Genomic DNA, 17771 nt, shown 5'->3' with positions numbered 1-17771 from the left:
CATCATGATGTGAATTCTTGTGATCAATTTCAGGTCCCTTTGGTGTTGTTTCTCCTTTATAAAAATTACTTGAGGACACAGAGGCCACTTCTCCCAGGACTGCACCTGTTCAGGCTGTGGTGTCTTGAAGCTGTGGCCTGTGGTGGCTTCACTCTTGGACTGTGACTTTCGGTGGGGGGTGGCAGGGTTCCAGAGAACCAGACTGTGGAAAAAGGACCCTTCCTTCACTTGAAGCTACTTTTTATCTAATGGCCTGGACTAAACGGAGTATCTGTTGAGGTAAGATAGTAATGACTAATCCCAAAGGTGGCTTTGCTGAAGAAACAAAGCATGTTTAAAATCAGAACATCTGTCAGAGGAGCGGCCACATCACCCAGGGGTTTTGGTGGGTATAGCAAAGCTCACTGATCTGGGGTTAGGCTGCAAAGACCCCCATGCCCTGGGCAGGCACTTCACCCCGGAGGCTTGGTTCCTCATCTATAAAATGGGCGTCTCTTAGGCCTCTTTGTTTAAAGTGTAAATCTTTCCAGAATAACTTCTCAGAAGATACAGAGGATGTATTTAGAAATGTGTGGCCGGCGTGTCACTGGGACAAGTGGCTGATGTGGCTTTTGCTCTGCTGAAATCTGGTGCAACGTACAGGATGAAATTCAAAAGGGATAGAGGTCATAGTCTCTACCTGAGACCCCCAAACCAAATGCAGGAGAATGGAATGGGAGAGGCACAATGTACCAATGTTGCGGGGGGTAGAAGGGGGACACCTACCATTTGAGATGCTGTTAGATTTAAAATGAATTCCCAGCCCAGGCATGGTGGCTCACACCTGTAATCCCAGCACTTTGGGAGGCTGAGGTGGGTGGATCACTTAAGGTCAAGAGTTCAAGACCAGCCTGGGCCACATGGTGAAACCCCATCCCTACTAAAAATACAAAAATTAGCAGGGCGTAGGTGGCGGGCACCTGTAATACCAGCTGCTCAGGAGGCTGAAACACGAGAATCGCTTGAACCCAGGAGAGAGAGGTTGCAGTGAACTGAGACTGCGCCACTGCACTCCAGCCTGGGTGACAGAGCGAGACTCCATCCCGAAACAAATAAAAATAATAAAATAAAATGAATTCCCAGCATAAAGTAGCTGCCTGAACAAGCCCCTTGGCTCTGGGCTGTGTGACAGAAAAATAAAGGCCCCGGTCCAGCTTAACCAGGCTGTGTCCTTAGCCCCAGGTCCTCCCACCCCCGTCTTCTTAGGAAGCTGTCTTTAAGTCTGAGGAAAGCTGCTATGTAGAAAAGGGTAAGACTTGCTTTGGAGGCCCCAAGAGAGAAAGCTAATGAGGAAAGGCTGCTGGGGAACAGAATGTTGCTTTCAGAGAAGGAAGAATTTTTGAAGAGTCAAACAGTTCAAAGAATGTGCTGCCCTAGAGGTGGTGAACTCCCATTCCCAGAAACCGAGAGGGAAGACTGCGGGAAGAGCTGAGCAGGGGTGGAGGCTGGACCGGAGGAGGGGGATGTGGCCAAACCCTGGGCGCCGAGGCCTGGGTGCCCAGATGTGGCTCTGCACAGAGAGGAAGGAGGGTAAAGTCTTCAGTCTCCTCAGCCTTCAAGTCCTTGATGGTTATCCAAAAATACAGCATGGTAATAAAAGTCAAGGCCCCGACCCTCTCTGGGAAAAGACTCAAAGTCCAGAGAAAAAAACAAGCAGCCCTGGAAGTTCCTAGGAGGTTTCCTGGGTAAAGCAAGAACCTGCCCAGATCCTGGGAAGAAGCACCCAGGCCTGCCCTGGGCAACGTGCAGGCCTGCGGTGGGGTGGAGAGTTGAGAAGCGCTTGGGGCAAGATGCTGGGCCTCCTGGGCTGGGATCTCAGCTGAGAGCAGATTTGTTGAGCTTCTCACCCCAGGGCAATCTGTCGGCATGGCCTCCACAGGGCTGCGAGAAGGAACCACCCAAGCCCCCTTCTACTCAGGGGTGACTCATGCCAGGCCCGGTTTACACTGGCTCAGGACAGAGATGGAAGGAGGAGGCGGCCAGCACTGTTCCCAGGGGCCCGAGCTGTTACAGCTGAGGCTCTGATGAGGCATTCAGGAGTTAATTACAGCAAGGAGGCCAGGAGGGATTTGGATAAATGAGGTTGGCTGGTGAGAAGCTAAGTTTCTACAACATCCTTGTAAGAGGGAGACAGTCAGGTCGAGAGAGACCCATAGTACTCAGGTGGCTGGGAGCGAGTGTGAATGTGGAGAGTGTGTGTGTGTCCGTGTGTGAGTGCTTGCACATGTACACACATGCATCTGCATGTACGTGTCTACTGTCTACAGTGTCTGCATGAGGTATGTATATGAAGTCTGTTTGTAGGGTAGGTGTGTCCATGTGTGTTCATGTGTCCTAAGTGCCATGTGCTTGACAAATACATGTCACTATAACCCATTACAGGCTGTGAGCATACCCACAGATGTTTCACAAACCAGTCTGTCTTGGTCCCGACTAATCCAGATTCTTAGAGTGTCCAGCCAATTTGGAAGCCAAAAAATCACTGCACCCCGCCAGGGTGTCCATCATGGCCTGACTACCTAAGCAGTGGGGGCTGTGGGAGGCAGGGAATGAAGAGAAGGACCAGGCCTAGTAACCTTGGAAGGCCAGAGCTCAAACAGCTCACCTCTCCCTGATGACAGGACGAAGGACCACAATGTGTGAAATCTGGAAACTCCAATACTGCTGCCATTTAGACTAGGGGGCCCACATGTGCTGCCCCTGCCCAAGAGATGTGTTCCCCACCTCAGTCACTCGAAGAGCAGTCACTGGTCATCTATGCATGTCCCTGAGCTAAATGCTGGGAAGGTCAAAGGTAAACAGTACTCCAAAGAGCTTGGATGGGTGGGGCAATGGTCACACGTGGGAGAGACCGGTCTCCCAGGGCAGGAGTGCTTTGCAGTCTTCAGCCAAATGCTGTAGGAATGTAGAGGAGGGAGGAGCTGCATAACTGTAAAAGTCAGCATATTTGGAAACAAGACCTCCAGCATGAGAACAGGCACCAGGCCAGTGTCCCCAGAGTCCCCAGATCAACAGGCCCCAAGAGAAGCAGGGCCACATTTAATCTCAGTGTTGGCAGAGCCAGACTAACGAGCCACCAGGCCATGTCATCTGGAACAGTACGGAAATCACACAGACCCAGGGTCAGCCCAGAGCTCTGACCCTGCCAGAGCAGGAGAGCGGACACTGAACATGTGGGACTTCTGGTCACTGGCCTGGTCTCCTGTGCAGTCCCCAGAGACAGGGGCCATTGTGTGGGCCAAGGTGACTGCAGTCTCAGGAGACAGCCCACTGGGCCCAAAGATGGCCACGTGTGTGGTACCTGGAGCCCTCACCACGAATTATTTGGCAAAGAGCAGGTACTCCTCCTTAGAGGTTTGAAGAGTTAACGAGCTGTCAACTAGGAGACCTGGCCCAAGGGGCAAGCCACCATCCTCTAGAACGCCGCTAACAGAACTTCCTACAATCACAGAAATGTTCTGTATCTTTGCTGTCCAATATGGCAGCCACATTTAGCTACTGAGCACATGAAATGTGGCTAGTGCTACTGAAAGACTAATATTTTTTAATTAATTAAATTTAATTTAAATAGCTACGTATGACCAGTGGCTACCATACTGCTACCTAGTGCAGCTCTAGAACACTGTAGTCACAAGTACTGTGCCAACTCTGATGGACAGAGAGCAGCTGCCTCGAGCCCTTTGTTGAGAAGGATGCGGAGGGTTCATATCTGTGATTGGCGGAAAGCAGACATTGCATTCTGTCCTTGACCCAGATGCAGCAACTCAGTACCACCCTGGGCATAAAGGCCCAAGAAAATTAAACCGACAAAATTTCCACCTTTACCCATGGCACTCCCTAAGCTCCGTCCCTCTGCTTTCTCTCCACAGCCCTTTCCAGCTCCTGACATAGCACATACTCATCTGTTTAATGTGTGTTGCCCGCACTAGAATCTGTTCTGCTCACAACAACTGTATCCCCAGTGCCTAGAAAAGTCCTGAAATACTTGTGGTCTGATTTTTTTTTTTTTTTTTTCTCCCTCAGAGACAGGGTCCTGCTGTCTCCCAGGCTGGAGTGCTGAAGTGCAATCACAGCTCACTGCACCTTGATCTTGCTGGGCTCAGGTGATCCTCCTGCCTCAGCCTCCCAAGTAGCTGGGACTACAGGGGCGCACCACCACCATGCCGGGATATATATTTTTTTAAGTTTTTTGTAGATAAGGTCTTGCCATGTCTGGTGTTGGACTCCTGGGCTCAAGAGGGGATAAGTACTTAGCTCAGTGACCCAGCTAGAATGTGAATGCAAGTCTTACTTGCGGCCTTTGTTGCCAGATCTTTCCATTTTCTAAGCGAGTCAAAAATCCAGTTTTTTATCTAGAATGTACAAATGTTTAAGTATTAGAAAATGTTAACACTCTGGGAAGGTCAAACAAAACAGATACCCACAGGCCAGCTGTGGTCTAAGGACTACCTAACTCATTGTTCGTGTTAATTAACAGATCTCCCAAACAGAGCCAGGAGGAAGTGCCAGCTGCTAAATGAGAGATCTCATTATTAAATGAAATAATCCAATGAAAACACCATCCAGGGCCTGGCACAAAGTAAACATTCAATAAAACTACACTTATTACTAACAAAACTTCATTCTTACAGCCAGATAAATATAAAATGCGCCACAACACTGGCCACAATGCACAATTCTACAACTCTACAATTCTCCAGCAATTCTACAACTGTTTGGAGAAAAATTCTGCTGGAGGATGTGGCAAAGGCTTAAGACCTGCCACAGCCCAGCAGAGCCCAGCTCAGAGGCCACACAGCCCATGCATGGGCCGTCAGCAGGACTGTCTTCACCAGCTCTGCTCAGGTCCACCCTGACGCAGCCAACATCCTCCCACTGCCACCAGGAACCCACCACTGCTTTAGGACAACCTGTTTTCTATGGGTTCATCATCTGCATTATCTAAAATTTGGATTTGTTTTGCTAAGTCCTGGAATGTTGAAATGAAGAGCATTCTGTGACATCCAAGAGGTGAGAGTTGGAACCAACAGAAGGACCAGTGCCTACTTCGCATCATGGGGAATGCACCTGGCTTTTCTCACACCGAGAGGCATTCGAGGCTAAAAGAAAAACTAAAAATATCAGATATCTTTGTGGGTGGTTCTGTGAAGAAGATAGCGAGTACAATGCAAGGCTGATACTGGGGATGGGGACATGTCTGTGTGTCTCCTGTGAAGCAGACAATGGATTTGACCCATTACATCAGACGCTGAGAATGCCATGATGCAGCCATGGTGCAACGAGCAAGAGGCAGAGCAGCTATGGATCCAGAGGCAGAGGCACAGCCCTCCCACTCGACACCGGCTTCGTCTCCTCTTCCCACTCTTAGTGGTCCCCCAGCCCCGACCTCACTGTTGCCAGGATAACAGTGGCACGGTGGGGCTTGGCACTAGAAGCCCAACCCCAGGCCAAGAGGCAACTGGCCTCTGGCTCCAACTCCCCTCTTCCCTACCAAGCGCCTATAAGAACAGGGCTCAGGGTTGATGACGCCTTGTCCTAATAGCAAAAAGTCTTGAGGGAAACAGTGACCAGGCTTGGGCAAAGATTACAGAGGAAGAACATTCAGAAAAGCAAGAGACACAATCCAAGCTTAGGAAATGGCAGCCTCCCAGTGTCCCAAGCTCCAGGACTCCCAGGAGAGGGGCCTGACGCTTGTGGTCAATGGGCGGTTCTTCCCTGTAAGACCGACACGAAGGAAAAACACCATCCCTAGTCACAGGTGACCCTGCACGTGGGTTAAAGCAGAAGGAGAGGTGGGGAGAGGCAGCTGTGCTCTCTGTGCAGTCCCCCAAGACCTGAATGGAAACCCACCCAGTGTCCACCTCAGCCGGCTCCCCAGGGCCCCATGGGTGAAGACGGGGATGGCTTTCCACCCTAGACCCTGTGCAGTCTGCCCTGGCCTCTCCCTCTACGTGCCCTGGGTGCAGCATCCTCCTGTCTGAGGGTGGGCACTGTGGACAGTCCTTGCCTCCGAGGGAGGACCAGGGCCAGCTGACCACGCAGGACACGTGTGAAGGAAACACAGGCCTGCCCCTGTCATCCCTCCATCTTCCCACATCCTCCGTCAACCAGGTTCCGATCCCCGGGAAGTGATTCTGAGTATGATTCAGAGAGGCTCAGTTCTGTAGCTCCACCTGGCAGCAGGTGTGTGCTGAGTGGGTTTTCTGGGTGCCGCCTGTTGCCAGGTGGCGGCTGGGGTGCTTAGCAACCCTCAAGGTCCCCAACTAACCCCTGGAGTGTGGTCACATGGGGATAAAGACAAACAGCTCCAGTTCTTTCCTCTGGGCCTCCTGCTCTACCCTCACATGCCCACAGAGCCGGGAGGCTGGACCAAGGTCAGCATGCATCCTGGCGGCCCCGCACCACAGGGAAGCGCCATGGCACTGCCTGCGAAGCCAGGTATGTGCTCAGCAGAGGCAAAGAGGACGCTTCGCATGCCAGGGCTGCACCAAGAGCTCCAAATCCACAAAGCCTCAGGGCAGGGCAGGCTCCACTACCTCTCTGAAGGAGACTGGAGCCAGGGAGGTTAAAGCAGCAAAGCCACTGGAATCTGAGACCCTTGCCATTACCCAAATGCTCTGTTGCCTCAATGCACCCTTTGACATGTGGACATGCTCACCCCAGTGAGGAGGCAGAAAGGGATGCCTGTGCTTGAGGGACTGTGCGCCTCACCCTCCTGGACCATGGCTGGCTAACCATGGCTCCCATCTGGGAGTTGACTGTCATTAGCAGGAGGCTGGTCATCTTCATAACAGAAGGTACAACTTCCCAGGGGATGGCAACAGAGAGAGCGGGCTCAGGTCACCAGCGCATCCCTACACCTCATTTCACAGCAGAGGAGGAAGCTGAGGCCCAGTGAGGAGACACCTGCTGGGACAGCCACGTGGCCAGTGCTGCCCTTCAGCCACATACTCTTAAGGCAGCTTAGAAAACAAGATAAATGGCCGAGCACGGGGCTCACACCTGCAATCCCAGCACTTTGGGAGGCCAAGGCAGGCAGATCACTTGAGGTCAGGAGTTTGAGACCAGCCTGGCCAACATGGCAAAACCCTGTCTCTACTAGAAATACAAAAATTAGCTGTGTGTGGTGGTGGGCATCTGTAGTCCCAGCTACACGGGAGGCTGAGGCAGGAGAATCGCTTGAACCTGGGAGGTGGAGGTTGCAGTGAGCCAAGATCACGCCACTGCACTCCAGCCTGGGTGACAGAGTGAGACTCTGTCTCAAAAAAAAAAAAAAAAAAAAAAAAAACAACAGATAAGAGCACCTGACCAAATAAAAAGTGAGACATGGACCCTGGGCACTCAATTCTGGAAGGAGGACCCTTTTTTTGCAGAGGGTAGACTAACAATTGTTTTTATAGGAGACACCCAAATAATTTTTTTAAATAGAGAATTTTCTTAAAAAAGATATTAAGCACACATATAAGTAAGGGATGGCCTGCTCTGACACTGACCTCAAATGGCTCTTTGGAGCCACTTGCAAACCAGGTTCTGTTTCCTCTCGTACCAGGACTGTCTGCGGCCCTTTCCAAAGTGTTTTTCCGTCTATTATCTCATTTTTATTCTCATGAGGAGCTTTTACAGGAGGAAAGTGAAACGGGGTCATGCAGCCTCTAGTACCGGCCTGCACTCAGCTCCGAAGACTCGTCAGCTGATGTTTCTGAAACGTCAAATCAGCCCAGAGCCCACGCCACTCCCAACGTCAGCCCCAATGCCTTGGGAGGGAGTGACCTCTGTCCTGGCTGGAAGAGAGAAGGGGAAGGGTGCACGGGCCCCAGCCAGCTCCCATCCTACCTCACCGCCCCGACTTCAGCCGGTGCCTCCCCAGGGGCTGGGGGCCAACGTGATGGCATCTCGGAGCCCCAAAGGGCTTCATGGTTTTTAGACTCCCCTCTGCCTTATTTCATGATTCCCAAACTATCCCCTAACAATGGTATTATTTTTAATCCCATATTTTCAGAAAATTAAACTGAAGACCAGAGAGGTGAAGTGCCAACACCACACAGAGAAAGCCAGGGTTCACAGTCCCCCAAAAATGCTGGCAGAGGCTGTGGATGCAAATCCAGGTCCAAGATGACCAGTGGGGGCACCCCTCCCCAACCCCCAGTACAGACTCTGGTATCCACCACAAGGTGAGGCTGGAGCATAGGACGGTGGGGCTGTGCTAGGGTCTGGGTCCCTTGTCCTCACGTGCAAGGCCTGTCCCAGGGCTCACCAGGTCTCTTTCTATCTGGTTTTAACAATCAAGCTCGGGTCCCAGGTTTTCTTTTGGGGAAAGATGTTGCGGAACTAGCTAGAGGTGGTGGTGGCACAACATGGTGAGTGTACTAAACCACTTTCAAGGGGTTTCATTTTACCTCGATAAAAAAGAAAAAAAAAATTAAGCAAACCTGAGTTTTTCTAAGTGCATATCTAATTTATAATACCATATTCATTTTTAAAAATTATTTTTTAAAAAAGTCCCAGATTAAGGGAGGTTTTGGTGGCCTCTTCTACTTTTCTACATCTTCAAAATTGTATCCAACAATCATATGATGGTAGAGAGTTTGAATGTCTATGTGCAGACACTGTGCAATAACTACTTAACATTTATCTCCCCTAATGCCATAGGAGAGAGGCAGAGACTCTGGTACTTGGTTCTCGGCTGCTATGCTATGTGAGAGGAAGGTGTTACATTTATAATCTCTTAATCAGGATAAAACATGGCTAGGACACTCTCAAATATCAGGACCAAAAAAAAGGCTTGAAGGAATATGCCTCTGTGATGGTTAATACTAAGTGTCAACTTGACTGGATTGAAGGACACAAAGTATTGATCCTGGGTGTGTCTGTGAGGGTGTTGCCAAAGGAGTAACATTTAGAGTCAGAGGGCTGGGAAAGGCAGACCCACCCTAAATCTGGGTGGGCACAATCTAATCAGTGGCCAGTTTGCTAGAATATAAACAGGCAGAAAAATGTGACAAGAGAGACTGGCCTAGCCTCCATCCAGCCTACACTTTTCTCCTGTGCTGGATGCATCCAGCCCTCCAACATTGGCTTGAAGTTCTTCAGTTTTGGAACTCGGACTGGCTCTCCTTGCTCTTACCTGCAGACGGCCTATTGTGGGACCTTGTGATCGTGTGAGTCAATACTTAACAGACTCCCTTTCATATATATCTATTCCATTAGTTCTGTCCCTCTAGAGAACCCTAATACAGCCTCTATCAGTCTTTTGTATTTTAGAGATGGAGGTCTCACTATGTTGGCCAGGTTGGTCTTGAGCTCTTGGCCTCAAGCAATCCTCCTGCCTCAAACTCCTAAAGTGTTAGGATTACAGGCGTTGAGCCACTATGCCAGCCTCTTTTTTATTTCTTTATAATTGTATATTCTTGGCAAATATTACACAGTGTAGGCCAAGAAAGCAAAGGAACTCTTCCAAACTTGAGTTTATGTCTGTGGCTTGAGCCAAATGAGGAAAAGGCAGGAAACAGCCCACAGGATGTCACTCCTGCCTTGAGGCTGGTTCCCTGGGGCTGGGGTTTTCAAATAGGAATCCTTCGGGGAGGGTTTCCAAAAGCAATGAAGTATTTTCTAGATAAACAAGGAAAACTTGAGTGCCTAAGTATACTCTCACTCATTGCTGGTGGAGTATAAATTGTTTGAAACTCTATAGGAGGCCGGGCACAGTGGCTCATGCCTGTAATCCCAGCACTTTGGGAGGCCAAGGCAGGTGGATCACCAGAGGTCAAGAGTTCGAGACTAGCCTGTCCAACATGGTGAAACCCCATCTCTACTAAAAATACAAGAAAAATTAGCTGGGAGTGGTGGTGGGCACCTGTAATCCCAGCTACTCAGGATGCTGAAGCAGGAGAATAGCTTGAACCTGGAGGCGGAGGTTGCAGTGAGCTGAGATCACACCACTGCATTCCCACCTGGGCGACAGAGCAAGACTCTGTCTCAGGAAAAAAAAAAAAAAAAAAAAAAGCACATTCCAGATTCCTCAAAAAATTAAATACAGAACTACCATATGACCCGGCAATTCCACTTTTGGGTATATATCCAAAAGAACTGAAAACAGGGACTCAAACAGATATCTGTACACCGGTGTTCACAGCAGCACCATTCACAATAGCAAAGCCGCAGAAAACACCCAAATGTCCAAATGAACAAACAAAATGTTGTGTATACATGCAAGGAGATATCAGCCTTAACGGGAAAGAAATGCTGATCTGCGTGATGACACAGAAGAACCTTGAAGACATCATGCTAAGTAAAATAAGCCAGTCAAAAAGGGACAAATACATGATTCTGCTTATATAAAGGACCTAGTAGAGGCAAATTCAGAGACACAGTAGAACAGTGGTTACCAGAGTCTGGGAGAAGGGGCAGTTATTGTTTAATGGGCACAGAGTTTCTCTTTGGGATGATGAAAAAGTTCTGGAAACGGACAGTGGTGATGGCTGCACGACATTGTGAATGCACTTAATGCCACTGAATTGTATACTTAATGGATAAAATGGTAAATTTTATACTATGTCTATTTTACAGTAGCTATATATATAATTTTTAAAATGCAAATGTCCTTTGATCCAGCAATTCCACTTCTAGGTTTTTATTCTTCCACAGATATATTTGCACATATATACTATGATATAATAAATACCGCTACAAGGATATTTATTACAGCAATGTTTACAGTAGCAAAAGATCGGAAATAACCTAGAAGTCTACAGAGAGCGCAACAGAATAAATTGTTACTTCTGTATAATGACTGAACACAGTCATTAAAAAGGATGTGGCAATGCAATATGGACTTAGAATGCTCTCTAAGATAGTAGGTGAAGAGATCTAGTGCCTGTAATCCCAGCATTTTGGGAAGCCGAGGCGGGCAGATCACTTGAGGTAAGGAGTTCAAGACTAGCCTGGCCAACATGGTGAAACCCCATCTCTACTAAAAATACAAGAATTAGCCGGGCGTGGTGGTGCATGCCTATAGTCCCAGCTACTCGGGAGGCTGAGGCAGGAGAATCGCTTAAACCCAGGAGGCGGAAGTTGTGAGTCGAAAATTGTACCACTGCACTCTAGCCTCAGCAACAGAGTGAGACTCTATCTCAAAAAAAAAAAAAAAAAAAAGATTTAGTACAAAAGAGTGAATAGGCTACCGTGTGTGCGTGCGTGCGTGTGTGTGTGTGTGTGTGAAAATTCTATAAACCTCTGAAAGGTTACATTAAAAAGATAATAATGAGTGGTGATTGATGGATGGGGGCTGGATGGCTAGGGGAAATGAAGGTGGGATGACTTACTTTTCCTAGTATACCCTTTTTCATACTTTTACGATTTTATACATGCATACTTTTGCTATAGAGGATCTTACAGCAGGCCAACCCTCCAGCCAAGAACAACTATAAAAGCTGGATAAAATACATAAAAAGAACCTAGCTCTTTAAAGGCAATGGGAACAATCAAAGCAGCCAGGATTTGAGGGGCCAAGATCTCAGGGGAAGGAAAATACATTTAAGTGAGCCCAATGCACTCCGCCATTTTTCCCTTGCAACCAGGGTCGAAAGGCTGGAGAGAGAGCAATGATGAGGGCTTTCAAGAGGCTGGAGAAACAAGGACTGTGAGCAAGGATTCCAAGGCAGAGAGAGTAGAGGGGCTAAGACTCCGGGGAAAGAGAACCATACAACAGTGAGTCCGACTTTCTGTACACTATTACCCTTTAGTATTTGCATGGGGCAAGAGACCAAGAATCCAAGCAGAAAGTGAGACTAAGAGGCTAAGCTTTCAGCAGTCTCACATTGCTGAGCAGTTCAAGATACCATGAGAAAAGGACCAGCCTTTCAGGTAAGACCCCTGAAAAGCTATTTCCTATCTGCCCCTGCTCTAACCATCTGCCACAAGAAAAGTAAATCCTCCCTGGAGAGACACAACATTATTCAGAACCACTACTATTTCCCATGCACAAAATCTAGTATTTAATTTTTAAAAATGCCAGGAGGCTAAAGCGGGAGGATCGCTTGAGGCCAGGAGTTTGAGACCAGTTTGGGCAACATAGTGAGACTCCATTTCTACAAAAAAATTTTTTTAATTAGCTGGGCATGGTGGCACACGCCTGCAGTCCTAGCTACTCAAAAAGCTGGGGTGGGAGTTTTGCTTGAGCCCAGGAGTTCGAAGATGCATAAGCTACTGCACTCCAGCCTGAGCGACAAAGCAAGACCCTGTCTCAAAAAAAAAAAAAAAAAAAAAAAAAAAGGCCAAGATGCCAGGTTTCAACAACAAAAAAATGCATACCCATTGGTATTATTATGGTTGCCAGTCAGGAACTTTAAAATAAATGTTTAATATATTCGAAAAAATAGATGACAAAATAGGAATACATAGGGAACTAAAGTCCAGTTTTTAAAATCAAATGGAAATTCTAGGACAGAAAAATATATAATTGAAATTGATGACTCAATAAAAGAGCTCAACCACTGATCTGACAAACCAGAGGAAGACAGGATTAGTAAACTGTAGATTAGGCCCATCAAAACATTGTCTGAAGTGCAAAAAGAAAAAAAGATTCAGGAAAAGAAGAGAGATACTTCTGGAACATGGTAAAAATGTCTAACAAGGATATTGAGTCCTAGAGGAAAGGAGCGAATGGGAAGAAGCAATAAAAAGATACTGGCTGAAAATGTTCAAAACTGACGAGAGACGTCAAACCAACATTCAAGAAGCTCTTTGAATACCAAGCAGAGCAACTGCAAAGAAAACTCCCAGGCGCAGCATCGTAAAACTGCTGAGAACCAAAAACAAAGAGCATTGGGAAAGCAACCACATGAAAAAGTATGCATTAATGTAACAGGAGCAACAGTCTATCTGACAACTGGCATTTCAACAGGAATGAGGGAAGCGGGAAGGAGAATGAAATGCTTTTAAAGGGCTAGAAGTAAAAAATGGCAGCCTAGAATTATCTGCAAAAAGTCTTGGCATGATTTGAACGTGTCTGTTCAAAATTCAGGTGTTGCCAATGTAATACTATTAAGAGGTGGGGCCTTTAAGAGGGGATCAGGCCACAAGGGTTAAGGCCCTTTTAAAAGAGGCATCACATAACTACAGCTAGCCCACCCTTCTGCCATGTATGGACACCAGAGCAAATGCCGGTGCCTTGATCTTGGACTTCCCGGCCTCTAGAACTGTAAGTAGTAAATTTCTGTTCTTTATAAATTACCCAGTTTCAGGTATTCTGTTGTAGCAGCACAAAACAGACAGAGACAGGTATCTTTCAAAAATGAAAGCAAAATAAACACACTCCTAGTTAATCAGAAATGGACAGAATTTGGTACCAAGAGACGAGCATAAAAGGTAACACTAAAGGGAATTCTTCAAAAAAATGAAGCAAAGAAATGGAGAAAGGAAGAGCAATTGAGAGGGCAAAACTGTGGGTAAATAAAAGTAAAGAATATTATGAGATAAGAATATTATATAAAATAATCACAATAAGGGATTGTGGGGTTTAAAATATGTTGAACTAAAACACGTTACAGTAACAGCCAGAAAGTGGGGGACAGAGGCTTGTGAAATGAAGTTAAAAGGTTGCGAGGTCCTTGCATTGTGACTAAAGAGGTAAGTACTAATTTGGGGCAGACGACATAGTTGACATTATTTCATTTTTAAAAGATTTTGAGATTTGGCAGAATACACATTATTCTCAAGTGCATCAAAACTGACCACATGCTAGGCCAAAAATCAAGTTCTAACAAATTTCAAAGGCTTGAAATCAGAGTATGTTCTCTGACCAGAATAAAGCTAAAAAACAACATAATTGTAAACAAATCCTCAAATGTTTAGAACTTAGTGCACTTCTACATCGCCCATGGATCAAAGGCATTTCAATGAAAATTAGTAAATATTTTAAATTAAATGACATTGAAAATATGGCACATTAAAACTTGTGAGATAAAGCTCAAACAATGTAATGAGTGAGATCTGTAGCATTAAATGCATATTTTAGGAAAGAAAGGCTGGAAAATGGTCATCTAAAGTTCTATTTTGGCTGGGCCTGGCGGCTCACACCTGGAATCCCAACACTTTGGGAGGCTGAGGAGTTCGAGACCAGCCTGACCAACATGGTGAAACCCTGTCTTTACTACAAATACAAAAAATTAGCCGGGTGTGTTCCCAGCTACTCAGAGGCTGAGGCAGGAGGATCCCTTGAACTCAGGAGGTGGAGGTTGCAGTGAGCCTAGATTGCACCACTGAACTCCAGCCTGGGCAACAGAGCAAGATTCAGTCTCCAAAAAACAATAAAGTTCCATTTTAAGAAGGTAAAAAAGGACACAAATTAAGCCCAAAGAAAAAAGAGGCAATGACAAAGTTTAACTTAGAGATAAGAGGCTGGGTGCGGTGGCTCACGCCTGTAATCCCAGCACTTTGGGAGGCCGAGGCAGATGGATCATGAGGTCAGGAGATCGAGACCATTCTGGCTCACATGGTGAAACTCCATCTCTACTAAAAAAATACAAAAAAGTTAGCCGGGCATAGTGGCGGGCACCCGTAGTCCCAGCTACTCCGGCGGCTGAGGCTGGAGAATGGCATGAACCCGGGAGGCAGAGCTTGCAGTGAGCCGAGATTGCACCACTGCACTCCAGCCTGGGCAACAGAGCGAGACTCCATCTCAAAATAAATAAATAAATAAATTAATTAAATAAATAAATAAGAGATAAGAAATGTACAAAGAAAGCAACAAAGATTAACGGTGGTCTGCTGAACAGGCTAAAACAATAAGCCTTAGCAAGACTGATTAAGAAAAATTTTAAAAAGGCACAAATTATCTTCGGTAATAAAAAAAGGAACATCATTACACATTTCAGACAAAAGATAAAAAGAAAATATTAAGAATGTTATGCCAAAATTTTGAAAACTTGAATGGACATGTTTCTGGGGGAAAAAACCTCTCTAAAACCTATATAAAAGGAAATCTAAAATCTGAACAACCTTATTATCTATTATGGAAACAGAATCTTCCCCAAAAGAACACTCCAGGCCTACAGGACTTCATTAGTGCCTTTTTTTTTTTTTTTTTTTTTTTTTAAAAGACAGGGTCTCACTTTGTTGCCCAAGCTGGAGTGCAGTGGCACAATCACGGCTCGCTGCAGCCTCAACTTCCTGGGCTCAAGCGATCCTCCCACCTCAGCCTCCTGAGAAGGTGGGACTACAGGCATGCACCACCACACTCAACTAACTTTTTAATTTTTTGTAGAGATGGGGTCTTGCTTTGTTGCTCAGGCTGGTCTGGAACTCCTGGACCCAAGTGATCCTCCTGTCTCAGTCTCCCAAAGTGCTGGTATTATAGTCATAGCCGCCTGCCTGGCTGTGACTTCTAAATTTAAGGAATAATCCAATTTATCTTCAAACTATCAGGGGTTAGAAAGAGGGAACACTTCTCAAATTAGTTAATGAGTTGGGCATAACCATAATACCAAAACTTGTCAAGCACATAGAAAGGAAGGAAAATGGCAGGCAGGTTTCTCTCTTGAACAGAGACAGAAGATGTAAGGAGAATGTAGGTAAATGGAAACTCACAGGGGGCAGGATTCCAACCTTCCCAATGGTAACAGTGCTTTACCAATCCCAGTGGGATTCACACAGATTCCTCCTTACCCTTAAAACAATCTCTCAGCAGGGCACGGTGGCTCACGCCTATAACCCCAGCACTTTGGGAAGCCGAGGCGGGTGGATCACCTGAGGCCAGGAGTTTGAGACCAGCCTGGCCAACATGGTGAAACCCCGTCTCTACTAAAAATACAAAAAAAAAATTAGCCAGGTGTGGTGGCAGGTGCTTGTAATCCCAGCTACTTGGGAAGCTGAGGCAGGAGAATCGCTTGAACCCGGGAGACGGAGGTTGCAGTGAGCCAAGATTGTGCCATTGCACTCTAGCCTGGGTGACAAGACCAAGACTCCGTATCAAAAAAAAAAAAAAAAGAAAGAAAGAAAGAAAAAAAAATCTCTCAAAGAAGGTTTTACATATGGGAATACTGAAGTCCAAAGAGGGGCAGCAACGAGCCCAAGGCCACACTCAGGACAGAGCCTGGCTAGACAAATTCATCCCACTTGGAGAATTCTAGGCCCCGGCTGTGTGCCCAGCTAGGCCTGAGGATGCACCTTACCCCTCAACTCCCCCCACACCTCTGCACCTCCCTTCCACCTAACCTGGACCTCTCCGTCCTGGGGCCAATGTCTGCTCTGCCGCTGCAGCGTGGGCAGGCAATGCAGAGAAGCACCAGTGTGGCCTGGGCAGGCTGCTAGCACCTTCAGGAGCCCTGGGGCACCCAGGGATGACCCTCTCTGCTGATGCCCGGGCTCCCTGCGCTGACCCTGCCCAGAGGGAGCATATGGCCCTGGGTGTTAGAAAGCAGGCCTCATGGCCCCATGCACTCGGCCTATCTCTAAAAAGCTCTATGGGTTACAAAGCACTTCTGTGTTTCTCATTTGACCCTCAAGAAACCTACAAGACAAATGTCAATACCTCCACTTTGCAGATGAGGAAAAGTGAGGCTCTGTAGGGTGGATAACTTATCTAAATTATCTACACGAGGACAGCCCCAGGGTGAAAACAGGGCCTTCCTCATCACACCAGGGAGCCCCCACAAGACGGTTCAGTGTGAGTTAAGATGTCCTAGATTGTATAATATGAGACAGACAAGATCGATGCAGACAGACATGCTGAAAACTGCACAAATGTTATATAAAAAGAATGCTCGCCTAGCTAGGTGGTGACACATGCTTTTTTTTTTTTTTTTTTTTTTTTAGTGTAGAGAACCCAGAGGGATGCCGCCACAGTGCGAGATCAGATACAAACAAGAAATGAGACAGTATAAAAAAAAACCCAGAAATTGAAGAATGCCTTTCAAGGGGCTTTACAAGCCAGGAAAGGAGGATTCTTTAAATATACACAGGCCAAAGCAGCTCCTCAATAACCACAGGTCACAGGGCCCAGGGGAAGGGGCGAATATGATAGGCTACTAAGCCTGGAACTTTGTCACAATGACAGCCAGAGAAAATCCCCTCCCATGGGGGCCTTCTGAAACGAATGAGATTGGTAAATGGGGAGGAAGAAAACATCCCCAGGACAGTGGAATCGGGGGCCCATCAGCTAAATGACTTAGTGTATGCCTCGGAACAGCACTGTCTAGAGAATGTGAGTGAGGCCCGACGGTGGGGCTCCTGCAAGCCAAGGGCTCCAGAGCGGCCCCCGAAACCAAGGCCCTGTCCACCCGAGTGGCAGCATCTATGAAAACAGCAATTTCAGTGAATCAGGAGCACACAGAACCTCCTGAACACAAATGACATGGTTCCCAGAGCAGAGAATCATAGTGTCAACCTATTGAGTTTGTTTTTGAAGGGGAAATAAACCTATGGATAACAGGAAATTGGTGGGTGTAATTTCTGGAGACCTTCAAAAATCATGTGAGATGAATCCAGGCCAAAACTATGTAAAAGCCTGAGTGACATGAGAACTGGGAGGACGGTTCGGCCATGGAAGAGACTGGAGAAAAGCCAGGAAACCGAGGCAGGGACAGCCAGGCCTCTCTCCAGATGGAGAATGTAAACAAGGGCATCCCCGGGGAACAGGCTGGTTTTCCTTCTTCAGCAGTGACCTCAGATGGGAAGGTAAGGGAGGGAGGAGCTCCCCTGGGTGGGGGTGTGAGGCTGACACACTTCACCCAGCA

General features: G+C 47.1%; 1 protein-coding gene across 8 annotated transcripts in view; it reads right to left on the bottom strand.

Moving 5' to 3' along the window:
- Positions 1 to 17771, bottom strand: part of ADCY3 (adenylate cyclase 3) — a 102537-nt gene that overhangs the window by 34938 nt on the left and 49828 nt on the right. The window lies entirely within an intron of this gene.

Source organism: Pongo pygmaeus, chromosome 12, assembly GCF_028885625.2.
Source record: "Pongo pygmaeus isolate AG05252 chromosome 12, NHGRI_mPonPyg2-v2.0_pri, whole genome shotgun sequence".
NCBI classification, from domain to species: domain Eukaryota; kingdom Metazoa; phylum Chordata; class Mammalia; order Primates; family Hominidae; genus Pongo; species Pongo pygmaeus.
The sequence above is the reverse complement of the archived record's forward strand: the minus strand, read 5'-3'. Positions and strand labels throughout refer to the sequence as shown.